The sequence below is a fragment of the Panthera uncia genome (assembly GCF_023721935.1).
Source record: "Panthera uncia isolate 11264 chromosome A1 unlocalized genomic scaffold, Puncia_PCG_1.0 HiC_scaffold_16, whole genome shotgun sequence".
NCBI classification, from domain to species: Eukaryota; Metazoa; Chordata; class Mammalia; order Carnivora; family Felidae; genus Panthera; species Panthera uncia.
This window is the reverse complement of record NW_026057576.1, coordinates 34,178,742-34,189,381: the sequence shown is the minus strand read 5'-3', so window position 1 is coordinate 34,189,381 and position 10,640 is coordinate 34,178,742. Positions and strand designations below refer to the sequence as shown.

General features: G+C 37.8%; 1 pseudogene; it reads right to left on the bottom strand.

Moving 5' to 3' along the window:
• Positions 1 to 9,290: 9,290 nt before the first annotated feature.
• Positions 9,291 to 9,812, bottom strand: LOC125934185 (adenosine 5'-monophosphoramidase HINT1-like; annotated as a pseudogene).
• Between the last annotated feature and the right edge of the window lie 828 nt (positions 9,813 to 10,640).

Here is a 10,640-nt window from a genome sequence, read left to right as displayed (position 1 = left end):
TTACTTTGACTTTTTAAATGTATGCTAACAAATTTCCTGTAAAAAAATATGCTTGTGAAGGTGGATTATTATTTTCATGTACTGTTGGATTTGATCGATTAACACTTTATTTAAAATATTCACATAAATTATCAAAATTAGTTTGGAGGGTGGAAAGTTAAAACACTTGCCTCTGAGTTCACTTCCTGCCTCTCTTCTCTAGGGGTTGTGGCCATGTGTTCCTGGGTGGAATGGAACTGATATCAGAAAGTATAGGATTAGCACAGCCCCTTAAGGAAATGTGGCCTTGGTATTGCACGTTGGAAATCAATCCTCATTTTCTTCAAATTCTTGGAAGCCACAGACTGGCATCAGCTATAGTAAAGTCTGATTATTGTTAGGTCAAAGCACTTCCATCAAATCCCTAATTGCCTGCAGATTTTTCTTCTCTTTTCCATGGTCATTTCCTTGAAAGAGATTTGAGGTATCATAAAACTTGCTTTTTCCCATTTCCCTGGATAGTTTTATTATTGTTGCTACGTTGAGATAGGTTCAGCACTATTATTTACATACATTTTGTTGGACATTAGGAATCAAAACTCATTCATCAAAAGCCAGAATAACTGGTAGGAAGAAGATTAAACAATTCATTTGCAGAGCACAACCACACAGGGTAACCTGAGAAGAGTGCTACCTGGCTCACTGAGCCATCTGGTGTCCCCAAACCACAAGTGCAGTGCCAAGAATGCATAGCACCAAGAGCGTATATTACAATTCACCACGCAAAGTTTTGCAGCCTCAGAGTACAGAATAGTGTTCAGGGCATGGGGAAAATCATCTAGTAACCATAAAAAAAAAAAAAAGTTTCTCCTATAGGCATATCATTTTTGTCATCTGCCCCTTACTTCCTTCCCATAGCCAAATGCATATGTTGAAATTCTAATGCATAGTGTATCGTGTTAGGATGTGGGGTCTTTGCAAGTTGCGTAAGTCATGATAATGGAATTACTCATGGAGCCCTCATGAATGGAATTAGAGCTCTTAGAAAAGAGATCACAAGGACCTCCCTCTCTCCTACCATTTGAGGGCTAAGATAGTTTCAGACGTAGTTTTTTGTGTAATCAGTGCTATTCATGGCAGCATTGAATGAAATATGCATATTTCAGAACATGCCCCAAAGACGAACAGAAATGATTGTTAATTGTATACTAACTTGAACTATAAAAAATATTATTATCTCCTGTAAATAATGTAAAGTTGGCCATAATCTAGGTCCCTTTCCATATGAACAGTGGATTTGGAAGAGGCTAAAATAATTTTGGGTTGATAAAACTTATCTTTCAGCCATACTGTAGGTGGGGTTGTTGAAAACATTTCTCATATTCTCAGTCTGTTAGGACCTGCCCAGACAAGTTGTCCTGACCAAAAGTTAATGCCACATCCACTAGATATGGTATTCACAATGTCTGGCCTGTTCTAAATGTTCAAAAAATACTTGTAGACTAAGTAAATGGGTGTTTATTACCAAAAGATGCAGTTGATTATGTGTGACTAAGTATGAAGAAAGTGACCAATAGTTTGTACCCATTTATGGAATGCTATAATCTTTGAAATAAAGAACTGAGGGGAAAAAAAATCACCAATTTCTATGACACTTCTTAAATATTGTGGCCACAGCCTCTGGCAGGAATAGCAAAAAGCTATGCATTCAAGGTTTTTGTTTAGCGCCTTCTCTTCCCCTCCTATCTCCTTATTAACTGAAGTGGGGACAGGAGTGGGTAGGGTGGAAATTCAAAATGGGCTTCAGGGAAGAATAATAAAAATGATGAATTGGTAGCAAAATTTGATTATAAGGAAAGGCTGAGGGAATCAGGACTCAGGTGAAAAGGAGGATGAGGAAAACCAAATCTTTTTCTTCAAGGGTATGAAAGGTTATAATGAGGAAGGTGCTGGCCAGCTGTTCCTTACTGTCACGAAAGAATAAAAAGAGGGATTCTTTATAGAGAATAGAGCTTCGAAGTGAGGCTCCATTACCAGAGCAGGTGGGGGAGGATAGGACGGAGAACAGTGGCTCTTAAGTGTTGCTAAAGGACCAACATCATTAGTACCACCTAAAACCTTGTTAGAAATGCAAATTATCCAACTTTGCCTCTGACACACTGAATCGGAAACTTTAGGGTTAGAGCTCAGCCATAGTTCTTTTTTTTTTTTAAGCTTATTTTTATTTATTTTGAGAGAGGGAGAGAGAGAGTGTGTGTGAGCAAGTTGGGGAGGGGCAGAGGGAGAGGAAGACAGAATCCCAAGCAGGTTCTGTGCTGTCAGCCCAGAGACTGATGGGGGGTGCTGGATGGTTGGAACTCAGGAATTGTGAGATCATGACTTGAGCTGACATCAAGAGTCAGATGCTTAACCAACTGAGCCACCCAGGTGCACCTCGGCCACAGGTCTTTTAACAAACCTTTCAGGTGATCCTGATGGATATTAGGTTTGAGAATCATCGATAAATTCTTGTGGACACTTGGTTTCCAGATACAGCAGTTTTGAGAAGCAAGTGTCTTGAAAAAATGAGGACTTTAAGCCTCTTCCAGTTTAATATTGTCTGTCTTTTGTCAAGAAGTCACCCCCATCAATATACTTTATATCCATTATATAAACCCCAAGGGATAAACCCTGTCTACCTTGGAAGATAAAGTTAGTGGATGTATTGGGGTATGTAACTTGTAATCAGCAGTAGTGAAAATTGCCCCAAAGTAAAAGAAAATTCTTTTTGCTCCATAAGTTATTAAAGATAGTCCACAAAGAGTGCCACCTTAAAAAAAAAAAGGAAAAAGAAAAAAAGGACACCACCCATGACCCACTCAGTGTCAAGATTTTCAGGATCCAGCAAGAGAGGTGGACACACAGAGTGATGGATATGGTTAAAGATGATCTTATGAAGTAGAGTTAATAAAGAAATAAGTACCAGAACATCTGTAGCAGTGAGGGTGTTCTCAAAAAAGGTCTCTCACATTCCTCTAGAAAGATTGAAAAGGTTGCAACCATAATCTTTCTGGAGAACAAGTTGGCAATGTGCATTAAGAATCTTAAAAATGTTCTAATTCATAATTTACCAATCTAACTTTAGGAATGTAACCTAATGAAACAATCAAAGATATAATCTGGAATGTTCATTGCAATTTTATTTGTAATACTGAAAAATTTTAAAGCAATCCCTAATTGCCTACAGATTTTTCCTTTGTAGTCAAAACAATAAAAGCACCAATATATAAAGGACATATGTAATAGGATAAGTATTCATACATTGTTTGTAGTGCCCTCCTCCAAAAAAAAAAAAAAAAAAAACAAACAAAAACCTATAAACGATGTAAATGTCCATCATTATGGGGAGGATTAAATTCTGGTAATTGATACCCTGGAATATTATGTTATCATTAAAGAGAATGAAATTTAAACCTTTGGCTTGGAGGAATTTCCATAATGCATTGTTAAGTGATAAAAGCAAGATGAAGGGAAGAATTTACACCATGTTTTTATTAGAAAACAAACATGACAACTCTCCCATATATGTGTACATGTTTGTGTATGATTATATTAGAATGTATAAGTGTGGAAGCAAGCCAAAATAAGTTAACAAAAAGAAACACAGCTATGCTAAAACTAACATGTGTAATAAGGTCTTGCTTATGTAAAATTATGCACTTCTGTGTATTTATATGTAGCAAGATAATTAAAAGTTAGTTTGCTAACAGTAGTTCTCTTTGGGTTGTAAGATTTAAGATGATTATTGCTTTATTCCTTATTCCTTTACATATTGCTTGATTTCTTTGCATAATCAACATGCAAAACATAACTTTTTTATTGCAACAACAACAATGAAGACACACCAGTGGAAGTATAAAAATGAACAGAATCCATTAGTTGTCATCATTTAGGCAATAGGAAGCAGAGGAAATCTGTGTTGGAAAGTAAGAAGAGCCAGATATTGCTCCTCTAGAGAAGCCTTAGGTCACGCTGAATAGAGAGGAGGGGCTGGGAAGGACAACTGGTGGAGGAAGCAGCAGTGACAAGGCAGGTGAGAGCTGGTTAGTGGGAGGAAACAGGGCTCTTAGAATGTGACACTCCATGCACTCTGAGGAATCCATGTGTCTGAGGACCACTGAGACCACTAGAGGAGCTCTGCTGGTGACTGGGGAAGGTATAGGTTAGGGTGATTTCAGGAAGCTTCCCTGCTGATCCCTGTGTGAGAAGTGAGATGATTCATTTCCAGAAAGACCAAATAAAAGCTGTGTTGTCTAGTTACCAATAGGTTTACAACCTATTAGAACTATGTAAGAAACACCCCCCCCCCCCACACACACACACACACCACAATGGAGTCCCTAACCCTTAGACCCTTCACTTCCCGGTTCTTCTTCCCCTCTCCATTTTGTGGGCTTATTTTTCACGGGCTATGCAATGAGCATGTGCCAAAGAACTGAAGTCTTTGCGTCACCTCAAAGAATGTACATTTGTTCCAATCAGACCACTTCTTGGCCTTACTTGGGCATAGGCAACTTCCGGGTAAGGCTGTAACTTCTGTAGCACTCAGCCAATGAGGAACCAGGGGAGGGACTTGCACACTAGGAGATAAATTGCCTTCTGTAACTGCCCCGAGTGTGCCTATCAGACACCTGCTCTTGCAAGAACGTTGATTAAAGCCTTGCTTCACTGTGTTACAAGTCTCTGCATCCCTCTTTTGACTGGGGCAGTGGGCTTATTTCTCAAACCCTGGCATTAAAGTTTTCTGTCCTCTCATGATTTTCTATTTTCCCCACCTGCCTGAACATTCTCTGCTCTGCAACTACTACTTGTACTTTTGAACAACTGAGGCAGTAAGACTAGAAGAAGGAAAAGTAGGAGAGATGTTCTCTGACTCTCAAATCCCCCTTCCCTAGTCCCTTAGAGATGGGGAGGAGGGAGAGGGAAGGAGGGAAAGGGCTCTGGTGAGAGGAAACTGGTTTGTTCTCTAATATTCTGCCAAAACACCCAGTAATGGGCTTCTTTTACAGCATTTACCATGGTTTCTGTTTTCTTATTTGTTGTTACAATGTCTGCAATTATCTTAAAGTTCTTTAACGTTACAATATGATATTATAAAATGCAAAACTTAGATTAAACCAATACCTAGGAATTGATGTAGAAAGCAAGGTCAAGAAGTAGTCAGCTAGTGTGCTAATTAAGTACAACTGAGGGATGAGATAACATTCTATCAGAAAGGACTAACTCCAGAGGTAGCTATCACTGGCCCTCATATTATCCACATCTCCATCAACAACAGAATATTTTAATTGGCATATTTGATGTCAGAAACAGGTTTCTATTTATGTAAAATAGAGTCTATTGCTTAATGTGGGGAATATCAGAAATGAGGTGTTAGTTGTGATATTAAGGTATTTAATATACATTGAATGTTTAATAAAAAGCATGAATAGAATATAAGAATCCATCGAGGCTTATGGCTATACCCCTAGGGTTTGCATGTAAAAAGGTCTGGTTTGCAGCCATGAACTCTAGATTCTGTCAGGATGTTGGAGTGACAGTATCCTGCCTCTGGAAACTTGCCATTAAACTAGAATGAAACTTTCATGCAAAGTTAATGGTTAAAGCAACTGAAAGGAAAGAGAGTAGAGGCTTTCTCCAGTCTACTGAAGTCATATGAATTGTTTTTTGATACTTGCTTTGCTAATAAAACTTTAGTTGATAAATATCTATCTTCTGGCCTGAGACTTGCTTTTAGCATAACCTGCTGTAAGGAAACAGCCCACCCTATCCACTTCAAACTTCTTTGGTGGCTACCATAATCTATAAAAGACCCCAAGGATTGTGATATGATCAATAGTTCGGTTTGCAATAGTTGGCATTCTTATTTATTATTTTCCTCCGTCCTTAGACTGCAAACTCCTTATCTGGTTTATACACTGGCACCTAGCACAGAGACTTCTATAGTAAATGTGTGGAAATAATTTGGTGCATGTTGTAAATCAGTTGGCTGAGCTCTCCAGCTTCTTTTCTACTCTTTTCCAATCTTCCTCCTGAAAGTAATCAAAGAAGCAGAAACTACTGAAGCTTCCCAGAGTACAACACAAAGCTTCAGTGGGTTCTGACAGGAAGAAGGACTCTTTGCAGGCTGAGTTAAGAATTTGATTCTTGGGTACTTGGGAAACATGTATTGTGTCACATGTTTACCCAAACCTCTTTTCAGAAGTAGTGGTTGGTAGACAGGACAGATACAAGTGGAAACAGAATAAATGCAATGATAAAAAAGAGTGGTGTAGAATCAAACAGCCTAGCTAAACTCTGGTCCCTGACTCACTGGTATGACTGTGGGCAAGCTGGTGCCTCAGTTTCCCCATAAAGACAGCAATGACTTATAGATTTGTTGGGAGGATTAAAGGAAATAATACATGTAAACTACTTAGAAAAGAGCCTGCCAGACCTGAGTAAGCCCTAGGTGATAATTAGCATTTCTTATTACTATCATTATTTATACTCAGTAACACAAGAGTTGTGAATGAAGTGTTCAATACCAGGTGCTTATTTCTCTAAGTAAGTGTTTTCCAACTAGGAAGACCATTGACTTATCTGGAATGCCTGCTAAATATTTGGATTTCCAGTCCCTGCCCCTGGAGACTGATTCACAAAATCTGTGATCTCTAGAGAGTCCCCTGGGGTGATCCTTATGATAAGCCAAGATGGAGAAACACTGCTTTAAATGAGTAAAAAAAAAAAAACAAAAAACAAAAAAATTTCTCAGGACCTGTAATCATCTAGTTTAAAGTTGGCTTCTGATTAAGAAACCTGCCTAAGGCAGTCTTTGGTGCCTCAGGGCACTTTTTGGTAGTAAGAGCTAATTTTCTTTCTTACAACAGTAAGACTATGGACTTTGGTCTCCTAAACATTTGGGTTTAGATCTGTTACTGAAGAAAGACCTCCACCTTTCTCACCTTTTATTGCCTTATCTGTAAAATGTAAACATTGACACTTCCTTCCCTCATGGGACTCTTGTAAGATTAAATAAGATAATCTACCTATATTTAAAGCACAGTTCCTGTGCAGAGTACAGTCTCAGTAATTAATTATAAATCATAATTAGGGCTGGTCAGGGGCACCTGGCTGGTTCAGTCAGAAGAGTATGTGACTCTTGATCTCAGGGTCATGAGTTTGAGACCCATGTTGGGTGTAGAGATTACTAACAAAAAAATAAATAAAAAATAAATAATAGTAATTAGGATCAGTTGTAATCAGACTTTTTCAATCAGAGAGTGAACAAAAGCAGGCAGATTCTGAGGAGGAGTTGACACTTTAAAAAAGGGAAGTGCATGAAAAATTACCCATTTTTCAATAATATTTATTTTCTGGGCAGGCCAAAGTTGGCATCAACATGTCACTAAAACTCTAAAGAAAATTCTCAATTTTTCTGACCTCAAGAACTACAGGACTATGTTGGGGAAAACCACAGCTATTGGCAAGTGTAAGGGAAATCCCAGAGATTTCGAGAGAGAGGCAAGTTTTATTATAAACTCTGCCTAAACCTCTGGCTGTCAGACCATGCATGCATTAGGCAACTTCAGCTAAAGATTAAAAAAACTGAAGTAACCTTTAAGGTGTTGTGCAGGAGGCAGTGTTTTCAGTTTGAGTGCAACCAAATAATTGCTTGCTAAAATAGAAAATCTACACTCCTCAGAGGAATATAAAAGAATTCAGCCTCTAAAACATAAGATTCACAATGTTGAGGATACAATCCCAAATGACTTGAAATTCAAAGAATCAGGAAAATATGACCCATTCTCAAGAAAAAAGACCAACTCTGAAGTTAGCAAGATTTTAAATTACCAAAAAACATTTTTTTAAACTCATTTGAGAGAGAGCACACATATGCACATGAGCAGAGGGAGGAGCAGAGAGAGAGGAGAGGAGGAGAGAATCTCAAGCAGGCTCCACACTGACAGCCCCAGGCGGGGCTCAAACTCACAAACTGTGAGCTCATCACCTGAGCCGAAATCAAGAGTGGGACACTTAACCAGCTGAGCCACCCAGGTGCCCCAGAATTAGAAAAGACTTTAAAATAACCATTTAACTATGCTTAAGAACATAAAGAATAATACACTTGCAATGAATGAAAATAAGGGAAATCTCCACTAACATAATGAAGAATCATTTGTATATTCTAGAATTGAAAAATAATATCTGAAATTAAAAAAAAAATTACTGAATGAACTTAATAGAACATAGATAATCAGTATGTTTGAAGATAGATTAATAAGAATTATCCAATCTGGATAACAGAAAAATGAAAAAATTGAATAGAGACTCAGGGACATATGGAATGATATAAAAAGACCTAATGTGTAAAATTGGAGTCTTGGAAGCAGAGGAGAGAATGGAATAACTCTTAATTCTAATCCTCATCTGAGTGAACAGAGATGGGTAAACATATAGGAGACAGCATGGAGAAATTTACCAGAACTTTGCCCTATGAGAAGAAACTTAGATGTCTTACTGTATCATCTGATAACACCCTTTAAACTTTCAAAGCACAAAAAGCATTTCCTATTTAAGTGATCTTTTTAAAGTTCTCTTTCTTTCTCTTTCTTCTTTCCTTCTTCCCTTGTTTCTTTCCTCCCATCCTCCTCCCATCCATTCTCCTCCTCCATCCTCTCTTTTCCTGTCAGAAAATGTTTATTGAGTCCCTACTGTATTTTCTGAAGAACAAAAGCTTTATTGAGTTCCTATTGCTAGCCCTCCACTAGAGAATACATATAAATCTTTTTTTTTTTTTTTTTTTTTTTTTTTTGTCTGTCATCATTGTTGTTGCAAAGCCTCAATACTTCTTGGGTTGAATTGGGGGAGTGTGCTTCAGCAGTATTTTTCTCTTGCTTGATAGACCTAGTTAAGATGTGAAAGGTCAGAGGCAAAGGACCACCACTGGAAATCCACTCAAGCACCAGATTTTCTCTACAACCTCCATATACTCAGAACTGCAATAGTGATTGGGCTTCATGGCATCATGGATGTAGATGACGTAGATGCTGTTTTGGTTTTGTATAGGACTGCTAGGGGTTTTGCAGCTGTCTTAGCATCCACTCTATCGTCTTTGGTTTATTGCTGCCAGAAGCTTTCCTTCCTGTTTTCTGTACTCTCTAGCAATACATCCCTTAAACTTCTCCTGTATTGGGCAACTGGATAGTCTTCTGTTTTGTTTTGTTTTAACCATGCAACATTGTCTTTTATTAATTATGGGTTTTTAAAAGTATGTCCTCAATCTCTTCATAAACAGGCAAAAATAAGTATACTGTTTAACATATCAGAACTTGAAAATATTGATCATTACCTAGAGAAGGCAAAATAATCCCTAAAACATGCTTTGCCAGGAGGCCAATTCATCTGCTGACTTCCAAGAACATGGAGATGAACGCGATAGACAGACTGTCCCCCATCTGGACCTTCCTTCACCACCATTTGATAACCCTTCTTTAGGCTCAGATCAACAGCACATTTCTTGCCAACGATCATTAAATGTCCAAGAAAATTTTCAGCATCTCCTGTTACAGAAATCTGAAATATATCTTTCTTGGGTATCACCAGAAAAATGTGTTGGTGTTTGAAGGGAAATGTCATGGAAAGCAAGACACTGGTCATCCTCAGAAATTATTTTGGCTGGGATTTCCTTGCAAATGATCTTCCTGAGGACTGTGTTGCTAGCAGGTCTAGTGGCCTGAGCCTTTATAATCTCATCTGCCATCTCGGCCTCCCTTCCATGCAACTGCCCCAGACACTGGAGTGTTTTCTTTTTAATCAACCTAACAGTGCTTTAAAATTTTAATTACTCATAGGAGTGTGCTCCACAAAGTCTAAGCTTTTTTTTTTTTTAATTCAAGTGTAATTAGCATAGAATGTTACATTAGTTTCAGGTACAAATGTAATAATTTGACAATTCTATATATTTATCAGTATTATAAAAATAAATGTACTCTTATTCCCTTTTTTCTTATTCACCTATCCCTCCACTCACCTCCCCTCTGGCAACCACCATTTTGCTCTCTGTACTTCAGTGTCTGGTTTTTTTTTTGTTTGTCTTTTTCTTTGTTCATTTGTTTTCTTTCTTAACTTCATATATGAGTGAAATCATGCGGTATCTGTCTTTCTCTGTCTGACTTATTTCACTTAGCACTATGCCCTCTAGGTCCATCCATGTTTTTGCAAATGGCAAGATGTCATTCTTTTTTATGGCTGAGTAATCTTCCACTGAATGCATATGTGTGCACGTGCAGATATCCAGTCATCTACTAATTCTTTATCCAGTCATCTACTAATGGACACTTGGATTGCTTCCATATCTTGGCTACTATAAATAATTCTGTAATAAACATATGAATGCATATAACAAGTTAGTATTTTCTTTTTCTTTGGGTAAATACCCAGTAGTTGAATATTGGATCATGTGGTAAATCTATCTTTAATTTTTTGAGGAACCTCTATACTATTTTCCACAGTGGCTGCACCAGGGTACATTCCTACTAAAAATGCACAAGGGTTCCCTTTTCTCCACATCTTCACCAACATGTGTTATTTCTTTTTTTTTTTTTTTTTAATACTAGTCACTCTTACTTGTTTGAGATGAT